We start from the raw sequence: 21032 nt of genomic DNA, 5'->3' as shown, positions 1-21032 counted from the left end.
GGGGTCGCTAAGAGTCGGACATGACTGAGCAACTTCCCTTTCACTTTTCACTTTCATGCATTGGAGAAGGAAATGGCAACCCACTCTAGTGTTCTTGCCTGAGAATCCCAGGGACAGAGGAGTCTGGTGGGCTGCCATCTATGGGGTCACACAGAGTTGGACACGACTGAAGCGACTTAGCAGCAGCAGCATGCAATACTCCCCTGATTGTGCATGCAGAAAGTTCAAATGAATGAAACATAAACTGTAAAAGAAGTTAATTTAGCAAGTTTGCTAGATACAAGGTTGATATAATAGCTGGATTTCTACACAAAAACAATTTTAAAGTGAAATGTGAAAAAGCACCATGTATAATGGCATCAAAATTAAAATATGTAGCTCAGTTCAGTCCAGTCGCTCCCTCGTCGTGTCTGACTCTTTGACAGCAGCACACCCTGTCCGTCACCAGCTCCTGGAGCTTGCTCAAACTCATTTCCCTTGAGTCGGTGATGCCAACCAACCATCTCATCCTCTGTCGTCCCCTTCTCCTCCTGCCTTCAGTCTTTCCCAGAACTGGGCTCTTTTCCAATGAGTCAGTTCTTCACATCAGGTTCAACACAGTGTCTTTACAAATACAAACAATTAACATATACACACTACTATATATAAAATAAACAAGAGGCTACTATATAGCTAGGGATGTCTACTCAATACTCTGTAATAACCTATATAGGAAAAAGATCTGCAAAAAGAATGGACATATGTACAACTGAATCACTCCGCTGTACACCGGAAACTAATATATTGTAAATCAACTACACCCCAATATAAATTATTTTTTTAAGTTAAAACACACACGCACACACACACACACACACACACACACACAAGGCTTCCTTGGTGGCTGTGGTAAAGAATCCACCTGCCAGTGCAGAAGACGCAAGTTCTATCCCTGATCTGGGAAGATGTCACACGCCGCAGAGCAACTAAGCCCACGTGCCACGACTATGAAGCCGCTGCTCCAGAGCCGGCGGCGCAACTGCTGAGCGCATGCGTCAAAGCCACTGAAGCCTGCGCCCCCTAGAGCCTGTGCTCCACAGCAAGAGAAGCCGCCGCAGTGAGCCCACACGCGGCAACTAGAGAGCAGCCCCCGCTCGCCGAGAAAAGCCTGAGCAGCAGTGAAGGCCCAGCACAGCCAAATACACGTACATAAAAGAAAAAATATATATATACAGGAAAAAAAAAACAACCACCAACGACTATAAAACATTACTGAGAGGAAGTGAAGGATTTCTGAGACGATGCTTGAGTTCCTCATAGTGAACCTTCTCCTTGAGCCCTGGGTGATGCTGTCTTTCTATAAGCACTGAACAAATTAATAGCAAAGGTTTACTTCTTTTATTAGAAACAGTGGCAAAGACGTGACATGCACACTTTCCTGGGTCTTCAGAACAGTCCTGTCCACTGTTATCTCTATTGCTCAAGAGGACACTGAGAGTCAGAGAGTTCCAGTAACTTGCTCAGTCACACAGACAGCAAACTCTCAACCAAGCCTGTCTGACTTGGGTAACAGCGCTCTGAATCACCACTGAAATGCTAGAAACTCAGTCTTAAGATTTGTACCGAGGCAATAATTTTACGTGCAAGGTTGTAGGAACGTTTCTAACGTGAGATTTCAGAAATTCCACAAAATGACCAAGATTGATTCTTATGCCAGAAACCCTGGGTGGGAGTCAACCATTGGAATAGTCGTCACTTGCACATGCAGTGATGACAAATGGCCACTAGATGGCCCTGCAGCTCGTTACGGTGTCCGTGCTCTCTACCTCGGCCTCTGTTCATGGTGGCCAAACCACAGAAAAAACAGAGAAATGACAAAACTGTGCAGAATGCGGGGGCTTATTTTTCAAAAAGCTCAGTGTACTAAATGTAAAAGACCATCCTCTACTCTGAGATCATGCCCTTCTTACTTTGGGGGATGGTAATAGATGGTTACCCTTTCGTTAGCAAATATTCTTTCTTGGCAAAATTGACCTATCACGGGATACCTTTTAAAAAAAAAATTGGCACCTCCCTGGCGAACTACTGGTTAGGACTCCACGAATCCACCACAGGGAGCTTGGGTTTGATCCCTGATCAGGGAACTAAGATCCCATGTGCTGCACAGCAAATCCTTCCCCCACCCTATCCCCCTGGCCTGCTGACCTGCTGACCTCAAAAAAAAAAAAAAATGCTAAACTGTGCATTCAGAAAGTCTGGGATCAGTAGAGTACTAGCTTCTCAGGAAAAATGGATCCAGGTCAACCGTAGTAGTGTGGTGTAAAGGTTCTCAGCCCTCCAGGCAGCAGCCCTTGAAAAAAGCTACATACAGTACCTAAGAAAGTTACAGACATAAATACCACACTTAGAAGCTTTTTTAAAAATAGTGAAATGGAAAGTTGATAAAAGAATCATCAAGTCAAGGAAGTGCAGAGTCAGTAAAAATTTCCCAAGGGAAATAGTGACTCAGTTGTTAAAACAGCTGGAGTATCAGGAAGGTAGAAGATGTGAGATGGCTAGAGAGAGAAAAAGGCAAGAAATCTTTTGGGTTTTTTTAAGTTCATTTACTTGGCTGTGCAGGGTTTTAGTGCAGCATGTGGGATCTATTAATAGCTCCCTAACCAGGAACTGAACCCATGCCCCAGGCTTTGGGAGCACAGAGTCTTAACCACTGAACCACCAGGGAAGTCTCCAAAGGAAGAAGTCTTGTATAGAGTTGCAGGTCAAGGCCCAGCTAAGGGATCGGCAAGAACCTGCCTAGGCCTGGGGATGTTCTGAAACGGAAGGAGAGGGAATTGGGCAGGCTTTTGCTTTGCACTTAAAGATGGTGAGTCTCTGGGTGTGGCCAAAAGGCCACAGGGATAGGTGTAGAAGACCATCCAGTTATGGACACAGCTATTGTTGTCTACGTTTTTTTCTTTTCATAAGAACTGTTAAAATGTGAGCCCCTCACTCAGTCTGGCCTTGCTTCCAGACGTCTAGACTGCCTCCCGCTGCCCACCCTCACCAAGTCAGTCTGCTGCTGTCTTTCTGTGTTTTCCTCAGTGTTTCTTTGGCTAATAACTTCCAGTGGGAGGGAGGCTCAAGAGAGGAGATATATGCATACTTACAGCTGACTCATGTTGTTGTACAGTAGAAACCAACACAACACTGTAAAGCAATTATCCTCCAGTTAAAAATAAAAATCAGTTATTTCCTTAGGCCCACTCTGTACGGTCACGGCTCTAATCACTGTAGGCCCTGAATCTTCACCACACGCATAATCCCTTCCAAGCTACCGGTGAGGAATCTGAGACTACAGATGGCTGCTGGGGATTCTCCCAAGGTGGCCTTCCCTCTTGGTCATGCAGGCAGATCCTAGGTTCCTCCTGGGCGAGTCCTTTGGGGATTGGGCCGGGCGCAGTTAATCTGAAGCTTTGGGGTGTGTAGAGGAATTGGAGTCTGAGCTCCAGATGGGGAGAAACAGGGAAAGTCCCCAGGTGTCACATTTAGGGAAGCAGGAGTTGAGTAAGTTTCAGCTGGGAAGCCAAGATGAGTATTTGAGAGCAAGCCAGCCAGACCAGTGAGTCTAGGAAGCCATGCTGAGAAGAGCCCCACAGACCACGGGAGTGATGGCTAAGAACATTCTAGGGTTGTGGGGAGGAGGACTGTACACCACCTGGAATCTATAACCACAGAGGGCGAAGGGCAGCAAGAAAGGAGGCTGGTCCCAGGAGTCAGACACACCTGGAGGTGGAGGAGACTGTCCCTGCCTAGGGCCCAATCTCCTGTCTTGGTGTTCTGAGCTCTTTTTTCCTTCTAATTAAAAAGAAATGGGGCAGCGGGGGCGGGGGGGGGGGGATGCTCCATGGCATGAGGGATCCTAGTTCCCCAACTAGCGATTAAACCTGTGTCCCCTGCATTGCAAGGCGGATTTCCAACCGCTGGACCCCCAGGGAAGTAAGTCCCTGGCTGACTCATTTTTTAGTGAGAGTTCTCTTCCTGGCTTGCCAATGGCCGCCTTCTCCCTGTGTCTTTACAGGGTAAGGAGAGAAGAGAGAGGAGCTTGCTGGTGTCTCTTCTTCTAAGGACACTAACTGTGCTGGATCAGGGCTCCACTCATCTGACCTCGGTCAGTCAGTTCAGTTGTTCAGTCGTGTCCGACTCTTCACGACCCCATGGACTGCAGTACACCAGGCCGCCCTGTCCATCACCAACTCCAGGAGCTTGCTCAAACTCATGTCCCTCGAGTCGGTGATGCTATCCAACCACCTCATCCTCTGTTGTCCCCTTTTCCTCCTGCCTTCAATCTTTCCCAGAACTGGGGTCTTTTCCAATGAGTCAGTTCTTCACATCAGGCAGCCAAAGAACTGGAGCTTCAGCATCAATCCTTCCAAAGAATATTCAGGACTGATTTCCTTTAGGATGGACTAGTTTGACCTCCCTGCAGTCCAAGGGACTCTCAAGAGTCTTCTCCAACAATTCAAAAACATCAGTTCTTTTGTGTTCAGCTTTCTTTATGGTCCAACTCTCACATCTATACATGACTACTGGAAAAACCACAGCCTTGACTAGGTGGACATTTGTTGGCAAAATAATGTCTCTGCTTTTTAATATGCTGTCTAGGTTGATCATAGCCTTTCTTCTTCTCTCCCTCCTTTTAATTTTATGGCTGCAGTCACCATCTGCAGTGATTTTGGAGCCCAAGAAAATAAAGTTTGTCACTGTTTCCATTGCTTCCCCATCTATTTGCCAAGAAGTGATGGAATTGGATGCCATGATCTTCATTTTATGAATGTTGAGCTTTAAGCCAGTTTTTTCACTCTCCTCTTTCACTTTCATTAAGAGGCTGTTTAGTTCCTCTTCGCTTTCTGCCATAAGGGTGGTGTCATCTGCATATCTGAGTTTATTGCTATTTCTCCCAGCAATCTTGATTCCAGCTTGTGCTTCATCGAGCCTGGCATTTCCCGTGATGCACTCTGCACATAAGTTAAATAAGCAGGGTGACAATACACGGCCTTGACGTACTCCTTTCCCAATTTGGAACCAGTCTGTTGTTCTATGTCCGGTTGTTAACTGTTGCTTCTTGACCTGCATACAGATTTCTCAGGAGGCAGGCAGGTAAGGTGGTCTGGCAGTCCCATCTCTTTAAGAATTTTCCACAATTTGCTGTGATCCACACAGTCAAATACTTTAGCATAGTCAATGAAGCAGATGTTTTTCTGGAATTCTCATCTGACCTCATTTAACCTTAATTACATGTTCCAAATACAGGTTAGGGCTTCACTGTGTGAATTAGGGGGATGGAGGGGCAAATACAACATTTGGTGCATAATAATGATATACTAAAAATCATTTACTCTTTATTCGAAATTCAAATGTAACTGCATGTCCTACACTGTATCTGATGATCCTACTCACACAGCTGTGGTTTCTGATGCCCTTCCGTGTCTGGGACTTTGGGATCAGCCAGCTCAGTACTCACGACAATGCTGCTGGGGGTGGGGTGGGGCATTTATCATCCCTGCTTTCACCCTAGGAGGAAGTCATGCCTTGAGAGGTTAAGCAACTTGCCCAACATCACACAGCTACCAACTGGCCCGGGCAGATAGATGAGGCAAGAGTCAATGCAGCTGAGGCAGTGTCCAACCCAGAGCATCTGACTGCAAAGTGAGGCTGGTGACCACCTTGTCAAAGCCCCTCTCCAGAGAGGGCTACTGTGGTGCTCAGGACCAGGCTCCATTAGCTCGAAGCACATAAAGTTCTCCGAAGTGAAACTGTGTGTGCGTACAAGCCACACGCCCACAAATGAGTAATAATGCAACCTCCTCCCCTCCAAAAATTGTATTCATAGAACAAGCAATGAAGTACCAGCAAGCAGCTCTTCCAGGCAACACCTTTAAAAATGGATGAACTGACTCCAGGAAAGAGTGTCAAATCAGTCCAAGCAAATAATGCTGGAGTGAGGGCAGGGTTACTTTCCTGGTGTCCCAGTGGCTAAGACACTGCACTCCCAATGCAAGGGGCCTGGGGTTTGATCCCTGATCAGGGAACTAGATCTCATGTGCTGAAACTAAGACCTGGTACAGCCAAATACATAAGTAGATAGATATTAAAAAAAAAAATACTGCTGTGTCCTCTGCTTTTTTTTTTTTTTTTTTGGCCCCCTCACTAAGCTTTCACAATCTTAGTTCCTCGACCAGGGATTGAACTCTTGGACCCTCACCAGTGAAAGTTCGGAGTCCTAACCACTAGACAACCTGGGAATTCCCCACCTTTCCTTTTTTTAATTAACTTTTTTTGAAATTTTAAATGAGATATATTAACATCAATAAAATGCACAGATCTTAGTGTACAATTCATTACTTTTGGACAGTTGTATATTTTCTGTAACAGTTGCCCCAAAACAAGATGTAGACAATTTCCATCATTCCAGAAAGTTCCCTTGTGCGTCTTTCCAACCCTTTCCTCCCCGCACATGACCCCTGTTCTGATTCCTGTCACCAAAGATGAGCTGGTACCTGAGCATCAGATGAATTGATTCATACAGATCATGTGCCTTTGTATCTGGCTTTTTAACCTTTTCTTTCATTTTTGAGTGGGGTGAAGTTCACATAACATAAAAAGCATCATTTTAAAGTGTGAGATTCAATGGCATTTAGGACATTCACCATGGTGTGGAACCACCACCTCTATCAAGTTCTAAGACATTTTCATTACCCACCCCCAAAGCAGGGGTCCACACCCTCCGGGATCTAATGCCTGATGATCTGAGGTGGAGCTGATGTAACACTAATAGAAATAAAGCGCACAATAAATGGCATGCATTTGAAATCCTGACACCACCCCCGGCCCAGACTGTGGGAAAATGGTCTTCCATGAAACTGGTCCCTGGTGGCAAAAAGGTTGGGAACAGCTGCCCCCCAAGGAGACCCCGCCCCCAACAAGCTCGTACTCTCCAGTCCTTTGCCACCCCCAGCACCTGGCAACTGATCACCTGCTCTCTGTCTAACCTTTACTTTTTATGGCTCATCAATCCTCAACCGTCTGGTTAAAGTCCCACGAGTAGAGAGGGATTATTGAAAAGAGAGCCAAGGAAGAGAAAGCAGAAGGACAGAAGATCAAGGCAGACAATCAACCCATAAAGAAGGACGGCATTCCAGATGATCAAGCCTTGAAGAAGGACAACATTCCTAACCAGGAAGAGAAAGACTATTCTTTCTCTTGAGGGAAGGCTTCTGTTCCAACCAGTCTTAAAGCCTGCTCTAGTGCTATCTTGGCAAGTGGTGATTTATTTTCTTATCAACAAAGCACAGTCCAGGGGCAATGTTGAAACAAGAAAAGCTCCACAGCTGGCTCTCTGTACAAAAGGCATTGACATAAAAACCAAAGTAAATGTTAGCATCCTGGAAACAGCAGCAGGTGTTTTAAATACAAGAATAGCAGCCGGTTTGGGAGAATTGTGACCACCTGCTAAGCAGTATCTACTCAGAATTCATCTAAAATGGTCATCATGGGGATGGATGGTTTCTGACTTCTGGGCGTGTTCTGCCATCAATCTTCTTGCTTAGTCTTTCTTTGCAGGGGATTTCTGGATAATTTTCATGTTTTCTCACCGGATTCTTGTTCACCATCATGTGCTTAGCACCTAAAACCTAAGATGGTGCTCGGCACAGTGTTAGTTGCTCAGTCGTGTCCAGTTCTTTGCTGTCCAGTGGTACGTGGGATCTTTCCGGACCAGGGATCTAACCTGCATCCCCTGCATTGGCAGGCTGATGCTTAACACTGGACTGCTGTTACTTCTGTGTCATAGACATTTGTGTGCGTCTCCTCTTGGACAGAAAAGGTCCATGTGTTAATATCCGTGTATCATCCAGAGAACTCGTAAAGAGCCTTTTCAGGTTCCAAGCATTCACTGAATATTTGCAGAATTAAGGAATCACCAATAATTCCCAACTAGATACCAGCACTGAACTAAGCTTGAACTCTCAGAGGTTAACTCTCTTGTAAGTTTGTTAACTTTTGCTTGAATTGAATCTCAATGTCCCTGAAAACAGCAACAAAAAGTCAAAGGAAAGGACTCTCATGGCCATGATGGAATATTCTAGAATCCTACTGTGACTTCTGACTCTGATTCCTTGAAAACCCTTGTGAGATGGGTCCTATAATTATTTCTGGATGAGTAATGGGAAAACAGAGGCTCTGAAAAGTGAAGGACTTGTGTGGGGTCATAGAGTGTGTGAGTGGTGAAGTTCACACTTGAACCCAGGCAGCTCGATTCGACCCTCTGCAGCTCTGCCCACCAGTCCGTGCTGTCCAAGGCAAACTGACCCCTGCAGCCAGATTCCCGTGTCACTGAGTTGATCTCCTCCACTTCCAGGTGAGGAGCAGAGACGTATACGAGGCAGCGCTAGGACCAGTGCTCCGGGCTCCCGGCTCCCAGCCCACAGGCACATTCTCCTGTTTGCCTCTCAAAGGGAGGCCTCACTGGGGACCTTGGGTGCCCTGCCTCAAGGCCTCCAGGTGCTATTTACTCAGTTAGGTGTGGGCTCTGCCTGGCTCCCAGGCTGCTGTTTGCACAGTAAACGTCACCCAATCTGTACCACCACCAGTGGACGGGAACAGCGACTGAAAGGAACCTTCTTTTGCTGGTTTCGGACACCTTGACTTGGGTTTTCAGTTTCTGTGTCATACCATGCAAATTACTGAAGGTCGCCTCAGAGGCGTCTCGTCCTAAAAGCAGTGGGCCTGGCCTGGGTCCTTTCTACGCCTGTCCAACCTCCAGAAAGCCAGACAACCTCTGAAGTCACAGGGATGCAGGTTTGAATCCCAGGTCAACCACGTGACCTTCGGCTTACCCTCTCAGAGCCTGATCATCCTCCTCTGAGAAACAGAGCCAATTCCTATCTTGCCGAGAAAAGAGAGCAGAGGCTAGGAGTTATGCACCATGCCCGGCTCATGTCCTGTAACTGTTTGCTCATGTTCTAATAGTGACTTATTTCACACATCCTCATGTTGGGTTCTTTGAAAATAAAAGGAGCTTTGTAACTTACGAGGGCCCAAACGAGGTTTCTTGTTCTTTGTGACCCTGATTTCCCGTTACCTGGCTTCTTCTGGGAAGAGGGTTCCAAGAAAACTTTCAGAAGTAGAGAGCAAACAAACAAGGAAGATTTTAACCGGTTAAAAGAGACAGCAGATTCTGCCTTTCTCGGGAAGGCCACTGCCTATGGCTCACTCATCCACTCATTCAGTAACTTTACCTCCCTGATCGATTGATTTCCAACCAGTGGTTCCTGTTTTCCAACCAGGATATGCAAACAAAAGCACTTACTGGAAGGGAGGTCTCGGGGCCTCTGGATTTCATCAGCTGCCCACTCTCCCAGGAGAGCAGGTGGGACCAGTCGAGCCAGAGGCCAAGGCCAGGAGGCAGGCTAAACATTTCAAGGTCTGTGGGGCCTCTTCCTCTTGAGTTTTTAATTTCAATGGGATGCACATAAGAAATGCCAAGGAGGAAGCAGTTGATTTGTGGTTGCCAAGCCAAGGAGGGTACAGAAGAAAAACAAGATGAAATGGAAAAGGTCAACAACCTCATTGTGCAAAGTGAGGAAAGCTGCAGGCTCGGGGGAGGGTGGCGGGAGGGGGCACAGACGCAGATCCCAGAACCCCAGGCTCCCACCTGGCTCCTGACCCCGAGGGATAACTCCTCCAAGGGACTCAGGAGAGGGACAGCACCCCCTGAACTCAGATACCCCAATGTCCCTTCTGTCTCCTTTAAGGAGAGAAGCAGAGTAAGGAACTGGGGAGTGAGTGAGTGTGCAGAATTGAAAACCAAACAAGGGAAGGGTGGGGAGGATGGGAAGGTATCTTTTCTCTCTCTCTTTCCTGTCTCCATTTCTAAAGAAAAGTTGTTGGTTAAAATGAAAATATCAAGGAAATCTTGAAGGAGGCTAAGGATGAGGGTAAGAAAGGGGCAAAGGATGTCTCAGGAGAGTTGGAATACATATACCGAAATCCAGAAGGGTCTTCTTATCCACTCAGCCTCAGGAACGGTAGCAGGTGTCAAAGGTTGAGATATGGTGTTAGTTTCGGGTCTTTTTTAGCCCGGAATGAACTATTACTGCTTTCTTGAGATTCTAGCTCAGGGGCCAGGTGGCATCTAGCTTCTCTAGCAGGGAGAAGGAGCAGGGGGAAAAGTAAAGCTAAATCCTACACAAACTCCTGCTCATCCTTCAAGGCCTCATGAATATTACCTCCTCTTGGAAGCCTTCCCTGATGGCCCTGCAGAGCTAGGCCCCTGCTCCTCAGTCCCACCCCTAAGGGTTGCTTACAGTTATACAACATTAGTCACTTATTATCTGTCTCCTCTTCTAGATTCTGCTCCCAGAGAGGAGATAAAGGCAGCACAGCGCTCAGGATGAATGACTGACTCCAAATCAAGGTTTTTCTGGCTGTGGTTCTAATCATAGTGTTGGAAAAATCAGTTCATTGCACATGGAACAGAAAAAAAAAAAAAAAAAAAAACAACTACTGACTGCAAATAGTTGAGCACAGGTGAAGGACGGAAATCTTCAGGAGAACAAGTCAGTGCAAACTGTTCTCCTTCTTGTCCTGGTCCCTGGAAGAGTAAGGGGACATTTGCTGATCAAGATTAGGAGTGTCCCTTTAGAAAACTGTTTTCAATTTCTTCCCCCCAAATGTTTAAAGTTACACGTAGACAACACACTTCCTGCAAGCCTGAACAAAGTTGATTTTTCAGGACACTGATGAAACACACCAATTGAGAAATTTTATTTTCATCCAAAGCTGTGCCCAGGGTGGCTGTCTTCTCTACCCCTGGAAAGTAAAGTCAGATTCAGAGGCCCTTTGATTTGTAAACTCACCTGGTCACCTGGAAGGTGAATCTAAAGGATCCCTGGCATGTGGCTTTGGGATGTTGGAGAACCTGCATTCATTCCTTCTGTGGCAGTGCCTGTTCCTGGACAGCGCTGCCCAGGGTGGGAGTCTGAGGCTGGCGGGTGGGCACTCCGGTCACCAGCGTTTTGTTATCTAGTGCCGAGGAGGCTGTTTGTGGGCGTGAAGGGCTCAAACAGGGGGTTATCTCTGCTGATGTCAGTTTCCTTCAGATTCCAAGACAGGGAAGGGCCGCCCCGGTAAGTGAAGGGGCTCAGACTGGACTGCCTTTGCTTCGGAGCCTGGAACAAGCTCCTTCCTGTGTTCCAGTCACTCAGGCACTGTTAGGTTGCTTTCAGGCACATGCCTGTCTTTTCGAGTAAAAACAGACAAAAACAGGGCCTCCCAGGGGGCCCAGTGGTAAAGAATTCACCTGCCAATGCAGGAGACGCAAGTTCGGATCCCTGATCCGAAAAGATCCCACGTGCTGCGGAGCTCATAAGCCCATGTGTCACAGCTACCGAGCCTGTGTTCCAGAGCCCGGAGCTGCAACTGCCGAGTCCACGTGCCACAACTACTGAAGCTCGAGCCCGTGCTGAAGCCACCACAGTGAGAAGCTGGCACACCACCACTAGCCCCTGAGACCATTCCGAAACTAGAGAAAAGCTCGCACGGCAATGAAGACTCAGGACAGCCAAAAATAAACAAATAATTTAAAACAGAAACAGACAACAACAATGAAAAAAAAGCTCTTCAAGAGATCCATGATGTATTCCTGGTCCCCAGCAGAGCCAAGCACTAACCCCCACCCCGTGCTGTTCAAGTTTAGCAGTCGGTCCCCCACCTCTGGCTCCCATGCAGGCATAGACCATGACGAGGGCTTTTAGGAAACACGTTGTGGATCCTAAGGATTGTAATAAACTCTATAATTCTGGAACTCTAGGTTGGAAAACACAACTCGTTTTCAAACACAAAATGATTCTGTTTAGTACGAAACAACAGAGTCCCCCACTTTTTTTTTCTGGCTGCGCCTTGTGATTTGTGAGATCCTAGTTCCCCGACCAGGGATTGAACCCAGGCCCTCCTCAGTGAAAGCTCGGAGCTAACCATTGGACCGCCAGGAAGGTCCCAACAGGGTCCTTTTTTAAAAAACTGCAGATCCCAACCTCTTCCTCCCCAGATCCTGCAGCCTTGCTCAGCTGTTCTGTGCAGAGCAACTCCCACGAGCCCCCCAGCCCCAGGTATGGCATCATCCAGGCCCCGCCCCGGAATCTCACCGGAGGTCACAGGTCTGTGTACCAAGGCAATGTTGGCAGTTCTCTGCTGGGAATGTTGTCCTAGGTCACACAGACAGAACCGGTCGTCGGCAGCCTGTGGCCAGGTCCAGCCCACCCAGGGGACATGCGGGCCTTTTGTCCTCTTGTTGGGGGAGGGCGAAGCTGGGGAAAACTCACCTGGTGTCCATCCCTATGACGCCTCTCCTACATGTCATCCGTCACTATGGTCCACCTTCATGGGCACTTTTCTGCATGTAATCAGTGATCAAATTTTATATTCAGACATATTTTAAAGACTTGGACCTACCATTGCTCTACTTGGCTTTCTGGGACCTGTCAAAACTCCTGGCTACCAGATATCAAAAGATAGAAGGAAGGATGAGAATTGAGTGAAACTACAAAGAGTGTGGGAATGACACGTGGTATGAAGGTGGATGACCCTTGGTGAGAGTAATAACATGAATTGTGATGCTTTCTCTGCGTCATGAGCTGTGTATAACATATTATCTTGGTCGACACTTGATTCTCATTTTCCTAACAGGGAAATTGAGGCTGAGAGAGGTAAAGTAATTTGTCCAAGGTTACCTAACTAGTATGTGTGAGAGCTGAAAACCTGCCCGATGTCCATTTGTCTATGTCGCTAGCCCAGGCCTCCAGCTCCCAGGTTGCAAGGACTGTCCTTACAGGGTCTGGAAATGGAAGATGCATGGTCTCTGTTCTAATATTCTAGGAGGCAATCGTAATTCTCGTCCTCCGCTCCCAAGGCTTTTCTCTTTTCGTATTTCTTTTATTCACCAAACCAGAGTTTGGTCCATATTTTACCCAGCTGACTCTTGGAGCTGCATAAATCCTGGATGTTTTCATGAAAAAAAGTTTATGAGAGAACAGAAAATGTACAGCTCGCTATCTTTCCCCACAGGAATATTAGATGTACAAAGGTAGCTATAAATAAAAGACAGGAGGATTTTTTCTTTTTTTAATATTCAAAGTCCCTGGGCCATTCTCAAGAAATCTTGTCTCCTACAGGCCAGGTCAGGATAAAACTCACAGCATCACCTAAAGGCAAGGCCATCTCATCAAAGAGGGAGGGATTCAATTGCTATTATTTTAGAGTCAGAGCCTCAGGGTATGTATGTGTCTGGGAAGGTTGAGTTTAGGTAAATCCAGCACTGCAGATAAATATCACTTACTGAAATTAGTCATGAAACACTTTGCAAAAACAGATATACCATACGAAAGCTAAGCAATCAAAACCAAGGCAGGATCCTAGAACAGAAAACAGAAAGTAAGGGAGAAACTGTTGAAATCCAAATAAGGTCTAGAGTTTAGTTAATAGCACTGTGTCAGTACTGGTTTCTGAATTTTGACAAATATAACAATGGTAGTGTAGGTTGAAAACACTGTGTATGTGTGCTCAGTTGTGTCCATCTCTTTGTAACCCCATGAACTGTAGCCTGCCAGACTCTTTTGTCCATAGAATTTTTCAGGCAAGAATACAGGAGTGGGTTGCCATTTCGTACTCCAGGGGCTCTTCCCAACCAAGGGACTGAAGCCACGTCTTTTGTGTCTCCTGTTCGGGAGGCGGATTCTTTTTCATTGTGCCACCTAAAAAGGCTGATAACATTACGGGAAGCTAGAACTGTTTGTGTAGGGGAGTGGGGCGGGAGGGTGGCATAAGGGAGTTCTATTGGCCTTGTAACTTTTCTGTTGATCTAAAATTATACCCCAAAAAAGTCTATTAAAAAAAAATTTCACAACCAGCACATTGATATTTATTTTCTTAGGACTAATGAAGGGCACCTGCCCCACTGTAACTTCTTTCAAGTAAGATAAAACTTGCTCCTCCTGCTGCCTCTGAACCTTGGTGTCAATAAAGGTACTGACAATGGAGAGTCTGTACTTTCTTCAAAAATACAAAAACAAACGTTGAGCCATTTACTGCTCTGGGTCAATGCCAACTGTAAAAGAGAGTCATGTAATATCTTTTCACTTTTCAAAGAAAACTTTTCCTTTTGTTACTGTCTGCTCCCTTTCAGGCTCTGTTTAATTTACTGAGCAAATGAACAGCAGCATTTTGCAGAAGCCAAAGGAGTATTGAATTTCTTAGAGCCTTAATACACACAAATGAACTTCAGGAAGTGTTGCAACTCTTCTCCAGAAAGGGGTGGGCAGCCCGCAGGATTGAAGGAAGCATCCGCCAGCAGGACCAGGAGGACTTCCTGCCCACGTGTTGGTGTCTTGTTACTCAGATGGTTCAAAAATGTCTGCCTTTAAACACATACTCATGAAATTAAAAGCACTAGAATCACTACTCCTAGCAAACCAAACGACTGCATCCATTTCTCACCGGTAATGAATCCCTGTGGTTTCAGGTCAGTTTCTTAGCTGTGACAGATGGACCACAGTCATGTAAAAGGACAATGTTACGGGGAAGGGGAACTGGGTGAGGGGTGTAGGTAGCACTTTCTGACTAAAATACAACTTTGATTCTATTAAGGAAATAAAAATAGTGTATACAGACTTTGGCTTTTCACTCTTTCCCTTATCATTTAAGAATTTTTCATTTCTCTTTGTGAGACAATAAAAAGTTGTCTTACAATTTTTTGCTCTCCTTTACCATCCAATTGGTGTTTATAACAATAAGCCATGTAGCACTTTCCTGCTCGAATCTGCAGCAGGATTCTTGACTATAGCATGAGTGCCTATAAAATAAGATACCAGGCATAGGCATAGGACACAGGCATCTTTAACAGTGAGTGTCAAAATCATGGTATCAAGGAGCCAGGATTCCTGAAATCTATTCCCATTATTGTCCTGGACCATTTTAATATCTATTTTGTCAATGAACAGGGAGATTACAAAGATGAGTCAGATGTAGTCCCTGCCTTCAGGGAGCTTACAGTTTAACATGGAGATCTAGGTAGGTAGGCAGTACTGCCGATAATCATAGGCAGCAAGTTTAGAGCAGTGGACCTTAACAGTGGGTGGAGGGGGAGGTCTTGGCTCTCAGGGACACTGATCATGTCCAGAGACAATTCTGGTTGTCGTAATGGGCAAGAGTGGGGGTGGGGTGCTACTGGCATCTAGTGAATGCTAGTAAAATTTCACAATGCACAGGACAGCGCCTCACCCCACAACAAAGGATTGTGCAGCCCCAAATGTCATTAATGATGAGGTTGGGAAACTAAGGTTTAAACAGAGAGAGGAAAAGGACATTCCAGGAAAATGATGGGACTGTAGTATGGGACAGATAGATAAGCTGGAAAAGTGTAGCTTTAAGATGATTATTTTGCCCCTTAGAACTTACAGGTTGTTGTTTTTTTTTTTTTTTCTGGCCACAAAATAGTGATGCTATAATGCTAAGTCGGAGAAGGCAATGGCACCCCACTCCAGTACTTTTGCCTGGAAAATCCCATGGACGGAGGAGCCTGGTGGGCTGTAGTCCACGGGGTCGCTAAGAGTTGGACACGACTGAGTGACTTCACTTTCACTTTTCCCTTTATGCATTGGAGAAGGAAATGGCAACCCACTCCAGTGTTCTTGCCTGGAGAATCCCAGGGACGGGGGAGCCTGGTGGGCTGCCGTCTCTGGGGTTGCACAGAGTCGGACACGACTGAAGCAACTTAGCTGCAGCATAATGCTAAGTGCCTCATCTCTTTTCCTGGTATTGGAAGGGAACTGACAAAAATTTTGTCTCTGGGATCCACCTACTTCCTGTCACTCTACTTCTTCAGCAGTACTAGTAGCCCATTCACAAGAACAACAAAGACAGTGTTTGGAAAATCTGACTTAGGGCATCGTGTAAGTAAGTGTCTGTAAAAATGAGGATTGTGTTGTATGGCAGATAATAAAAACCCAGGCACCATGATAATTCTACTTGTCACATGTAACTTGGGATCTGTAAGCAGGCAGTCTAGAACTAGGTCAGGGCTAGATGACCACTCTCTGACGGCATCAGGAACCCAGACTCGTTCTGTCTTTACTCTCTGACATCCTGAGTTTGTGGCTTCCTCCCTCATGTTTGCAGGGTGGCTGATGAATGTCTCAATCTTTCCACTGTCATCAGCATTGCAGGCAAGCAGCACTGCCCGGGGGAAAAAGGGGCAACAGTCAAAAGGCGTAAGGCCTCCCGCAGAGCCTTCATTTAACAAGCTTTCCCGGAATCCTCTCTGCCTACTACTTCCACTTACCACTGGCCTGAACTTCATTCCACATCTACTCAGAGTTTCCAGGGAATTGGGAAGCTGAATGTTTTCAGTTAGGCAACCTGTACAAAAGTATTATTATTATTTTTTTATAAGAAAAATAGAATATATGCTGCGTAAATAACTAGAAATATTGCCTTAGTGCCTTAAAATGAGCACATTCCAGGCTTTAGTAATGAGTCCAAGACAGACCAGCTTTGTCTTGAATTCTGCTTTCAAGAAAATGGTATTATGTAGCAATCTGCCAGAGTAATTTAAAAGATGTTCTGTCTTTTAAAGCATATTGCAGACAACCTAACAGTTTAATAGCCATTTAAAAATATATTTATTTGAATGTCTAATGTGTACTCAGCACTATACTAAACACAAAGAAGTGTAACACATGCTTCTGTTTCTAATGAGCTTTTTGAAATCCAGTTGGAGAAACATAACAATGTGTACACAAATGGAAAGCTAGCTAACAATGAAAGAGTTAAATAACAATCTGTACTAGCAGTCTAAGAAAGCCTTGTGGGACTTCCCTGGTTGCTGAAGAATCCACCTAGGAATGCAAGGGGACACGGGTTTAATCCCTGGCCCAGAAAGACCCCACATGCCACTGGGGAACTAAGCCTATGCACCACAGCTACTGAGCCCATCTGCCCTAAAGCGCGCGTTCCAACACGAGAGAAGCCACCACCACGAGAGGCCCCAACACTGAGGCCGGCGCACAGCCAGCGAAGGCCAGCGCAGTCAGGAATAAAGTTTTTGTTTTTTTTAAAGAAAGGAAATCACTGTGGTAACAATTTAAGGAAGAATCATCTATGGATCCTAGAACTGTGAGTGAAAATCTAATGAGGAACACGATAGCTAGAAATCTTAAAATATCTTTCTTATTAAGTACCAGTACTAATTAACTTCAGGGGGTACTATGGTAACCAATTGGTAAGAATTAACATCACTAGTTTTGGGACAAATGGTCATCTTGTGTCTCCTGATAAGATGCACTGAGAAGAGCACAGCACCATCTGTGTATTCCTGCCCATTCTACTTTCCTTACAGGTTTTATCTCAATGCAACATAGTTTTATGCTTAAAAGTCTATTGTTGATTACCTAATAGGCTACCTTGGACAAAAAATACATACATTTAAGTATTTTAAAGCTTTTTTCAAACCATAAAAAATTATTCTGCATGGAGCTATTGTAACAATTTAAATTATGACAAATTTTATAAGCCTTACCAAAACAACTTATATTCCAAATTTTGGTAATTATTAAACACACAGCAGATTAATAGTACTTATTGCTAGAGTGAGGCAGGATTCAGCATTAACTTTATTCCTTTTTTTTTTTTTCATTAAAAGAGTGCCCCCAAACTTTGTTTGTATACCTAAATGGATAAGTAAGGAAGGCATATTTGGTTATAACAATGCCCTTCAATTGTCTGAACATCTTTCGACTTAGAAGCCAATGATAATGATTTATCATTAAAAATTATGGTATTGAAGTCTTTGCTGACAACTCAAAGGAGTAGAACCAATGGAATTGGAAAGGGATTTGATACTCAGTGATGAAGGTCATTTCCTTTTCCAATCTCATCACTAGTAGCTTGATAGGTCTATTTGTTCCTGCTGCTGCTGCTGCTAAGTCGCTTCAGTCGTGTCTGACTCTGTGTGACCCCAGAGACGGCAGCCCACCAGGCTCCCCCGTCCCTGGGATTCTCCAGGCAAGAACACTGGAGTGGGTTGCCATTTCCTTCTCCAATGCATGAAAGTGAAAAGTGAAAGTGAAGTCGCTCAGTCGTGTCCAACTCTTAGCGACCCCATGGACTGCAGCCCACCAGGCTCCTCCGTCCATGGGATTTTCCAGGCTAGCCCCAGACATTTTTCTACCTCAGGGCAGTACACCTTGGGAAGACTAAGCATGAGTGTAGAGTGTTACAATGGAGACTGAAAAAGAGAGGTGGGAAAAAGAATAAATAGGCAGGAACTTCCCTGGGGGTTCAGTGGCTAGGACTCAGTGCTCCTAATTCAGGGGGCCTGGATTTGTTCCCTGGTCAGGAAACTAGATCCTACATGATGCAACTAAGAGTTTGCCTGCCACAACTAAGACTCCAACTTTAGGATTAGGCTTAAGACCTGGTGCAGCCAAATAAAAAATTAAAAAAAAAAAAGAATCGCTTGCCACCTGTGGTCAGTGGTTCCTGTAGTAGACAGGGCAGTTCTTGAATTTTAGCTTCAGATTGCTTCTGGGTTGTTTTGGTGTATTTTTTTTTTTTTTTGCATTGACATTTATTTAGACTTAACGTTCTAAATTAAGAGGAGAAGCGGATGAAGGAGGATGAGATGGTTGGACAGCAACACCAACTCTATAGACATTAAGTTTGAGCAAGCTCCGGGAGTTGGTGATGGACAGGGAAGCCTGGTGGGCTGCAGTCCATGGGGTCGCAAAGAGTCAGACATGACTGAGCTACTGAACTGAATTCAATGTTCTACTCTTTCTTGCATTTCACAAAGACTAAGAACTTTGTGTTTTGTATATTTTAGAGCTCTAATCACAAGTGCCTTGTTTTAAAATATTAATGGCATCTGATGCAAGAATTATCAGAGTAACCTTACAGAAAGGATATAAAACTGTTCAAAGGTTTGGACAAGAGTGTTCATGATTCCACAGAGAGAAATCAGCACTGGGTCCAATGACTGGTTTTGAGAATGATTTAACATGTTTATCAAAGATTTTTTTAAAAGGGCCTTGAAAACAAACCTGGGGGAGTTAGTTTCAACATTCTATTTCTACCCCATTGACCAAGACTAAAATGCAATCCTCCTTTCCTCCTCTGCCCCAGCTCTTGTACCTTTTCCATATAGTTACTTATTTACACCATGCTGGACTGATAAAATCCTCATGCATTTTCAAGTCTAAATGATTTAAATTTCTTTTAGTTGCCTTGAGATTTCTTACACAGTGCCAGACATTCTTTTGGTCTTCACAAATATTAACTTAAAAGTCTTCATGACATTTACATGGCTTTTCTCAGAACCTCTTACAGCTTTTCAAGGTCCTTTAACAGGAACATGTATGTCTTAACCAGAAAGCATTGCAAGGAATTTCCCCCAAATGTTCCAGGGCCAGGAGTGAGTCCTACCCTGCATGCACTTTAGGACCCAGTTAGCTCAAGGCTGATGACGTTAAAAGGGAGGCTGGCTGCTTTGTCCTGTTCTCTGATCAGCTCCTATCTCTTTTCCAGTCAAAGGAAGCAGCCTGTGCTCAGGATGCTCTGAGGTGGGCTGATCAGTTTAAATAAAATCACTGAGTTTACTCCTCCGGTTTGGAGGAAGAAAATACTAGGAGACTCACAGTCCAGCCCTGGGGATAACCGAAACCATGCCTTAAAGGGGCCTGTATATTGAGAGATTGAATTTTCATTCATTCCTTCATCCCAACTTGTTTTCTCACCACCAAAAGATAACTGAAAAGCTAGTCTGACTTAATAACACCAAAGAACTACCTGGAAGCATTCTTTCACTCTTTGCCTACCTTCCAGTCACCAGAGATTCACTCACTTCTGGGTCCCTTTAGGGCTTTCTCCGGTGGCTCAGTGGTAAGGAATCCACCTGCCAATGCAGGATCTTTAGCTTCCACCCTTAGGTTGGGAAGATCTCCTGAAGGAAATGCCGACCCACTCTAGTTATTCTTGCCTGGGAAATCCCATGGACAGAGGAGCCTGGCAGATTACAGGCCATGGGGTCACAAAACAGCGGAACACGACTCAGCCACTAAAGAACAACATCCCTAAGAACCTAAAACAGTGCTAAGCACAGAGTAAAGAAAGGGTTGCTTCGTGATTCCAGGGAACTTAACATTTTATAATTTGCTTCAAAAAAGTGAAAATGCCTGTGGAGGGCGTTTCCTCAGGTTTCTCCATTTTAATATTCCTGTGTCTAAACTGGTCCCCAGCTACAGTTCGGAGGCCCCTCTTTCACAAGTACCCCACCCCCACTCCCTTTGCGCCATAACAGGCAGGCAGGAGCCCTGAATCTCCTATCTTTTATACACATTTTTTTTTGTCTTTTCATAAATAAATACACGCTCATAGCTGAAAGTTTAGAGAGGCAAAGAGAAACGAAATTACAGGCACTCCTGCATTCTGAGAGAACATCACCAATGGTTTATTAAACCTTCACTATGAGGTAAATCTAGTTTTAAAACGGGCGATCTCACTCCCTAAGGACTTATTTCGCGGAATTTCTCTGCAGGCTATTTTTTTCCTAACCCAAGGCCAGATTCGCGCTACCCTTTGGATTTTCCACTCAGCCCCGGGCCCGAAGTGGCGCACAAGATAGTTTTCTCAGGCGGGGATAAAAACCTCCGTCAAAATTCCTCAGTCCGGAAACCTAGCGGTTTCTAATTAAACTCTCCGTCAGCATAGGGGGGGAAATCCATTTAGTGAGGAAACTCCGCCTTGTTCCGGACCCTTCCTCAAGTTCCCGGGCCCCACCCCCACCCTGCTCTCAGGGACCCCGCACCTGCTCTTAGACTTCTGTCTGTGGCCACCGCGCAAAAGGCTCGGGCGCCCCCTGCGTAAGACCTCGGTGGCCACAATGGACGCCCTGGCCCCGCCCCCTCAGGATCCGTCGGGCCAATGGGCGCAGAGGTAGGCTTGCGTCACGAGGCGCTGGCCAA

At 45.4% G+C, this 21032-nt stretch overlaps 1 long non-coding RNA gene across 1 annotated transcript; it reads right to left on the bottom strand.

The window, feature by feature from the left end:
* Window positions 1-242: 242 nt before the first annotated feature.
* Window positions 243-20903, bottom strand: LOC139176768 (uncharacterized). The gene is made up of 4 exons (XR_011561219.1): window positions 20876-20903; window positions 16355-16431; window positions 12342-12412; window positions 243-10612 (listed from the first exon to the last, which is right to left on the bottom strand). It is a non-coding gene; the product is annotated as an uncharacterized lncRNA (long non-coding RNA).
* Between the last annotated feature and the right edge of the window lie 129 nt (window positions 20904-21032).

The sequence above is a fragment of the Bos indicus genome, chromosome 17 (assembly GCF_029378745.1).
Source record: "Bos indicus isolate NIAB-ARS_2022 breed Sahiwal x Tharparkar chromosome 17, NIAB-ARS_B.indTharparkar_mat_pri_1.0, whole genome shotgun sequence".
NCBI lineage: Eukaryota > Metazoa > Chordata > Mammalia > Artiodactyla > Bovidae > Bos > Bos indicus.
The sequence above is the reverse complement of the archived record's forward strand: the minus strand, read 5'-3'. Positions and strand labels throughout refer to the sequence as shown.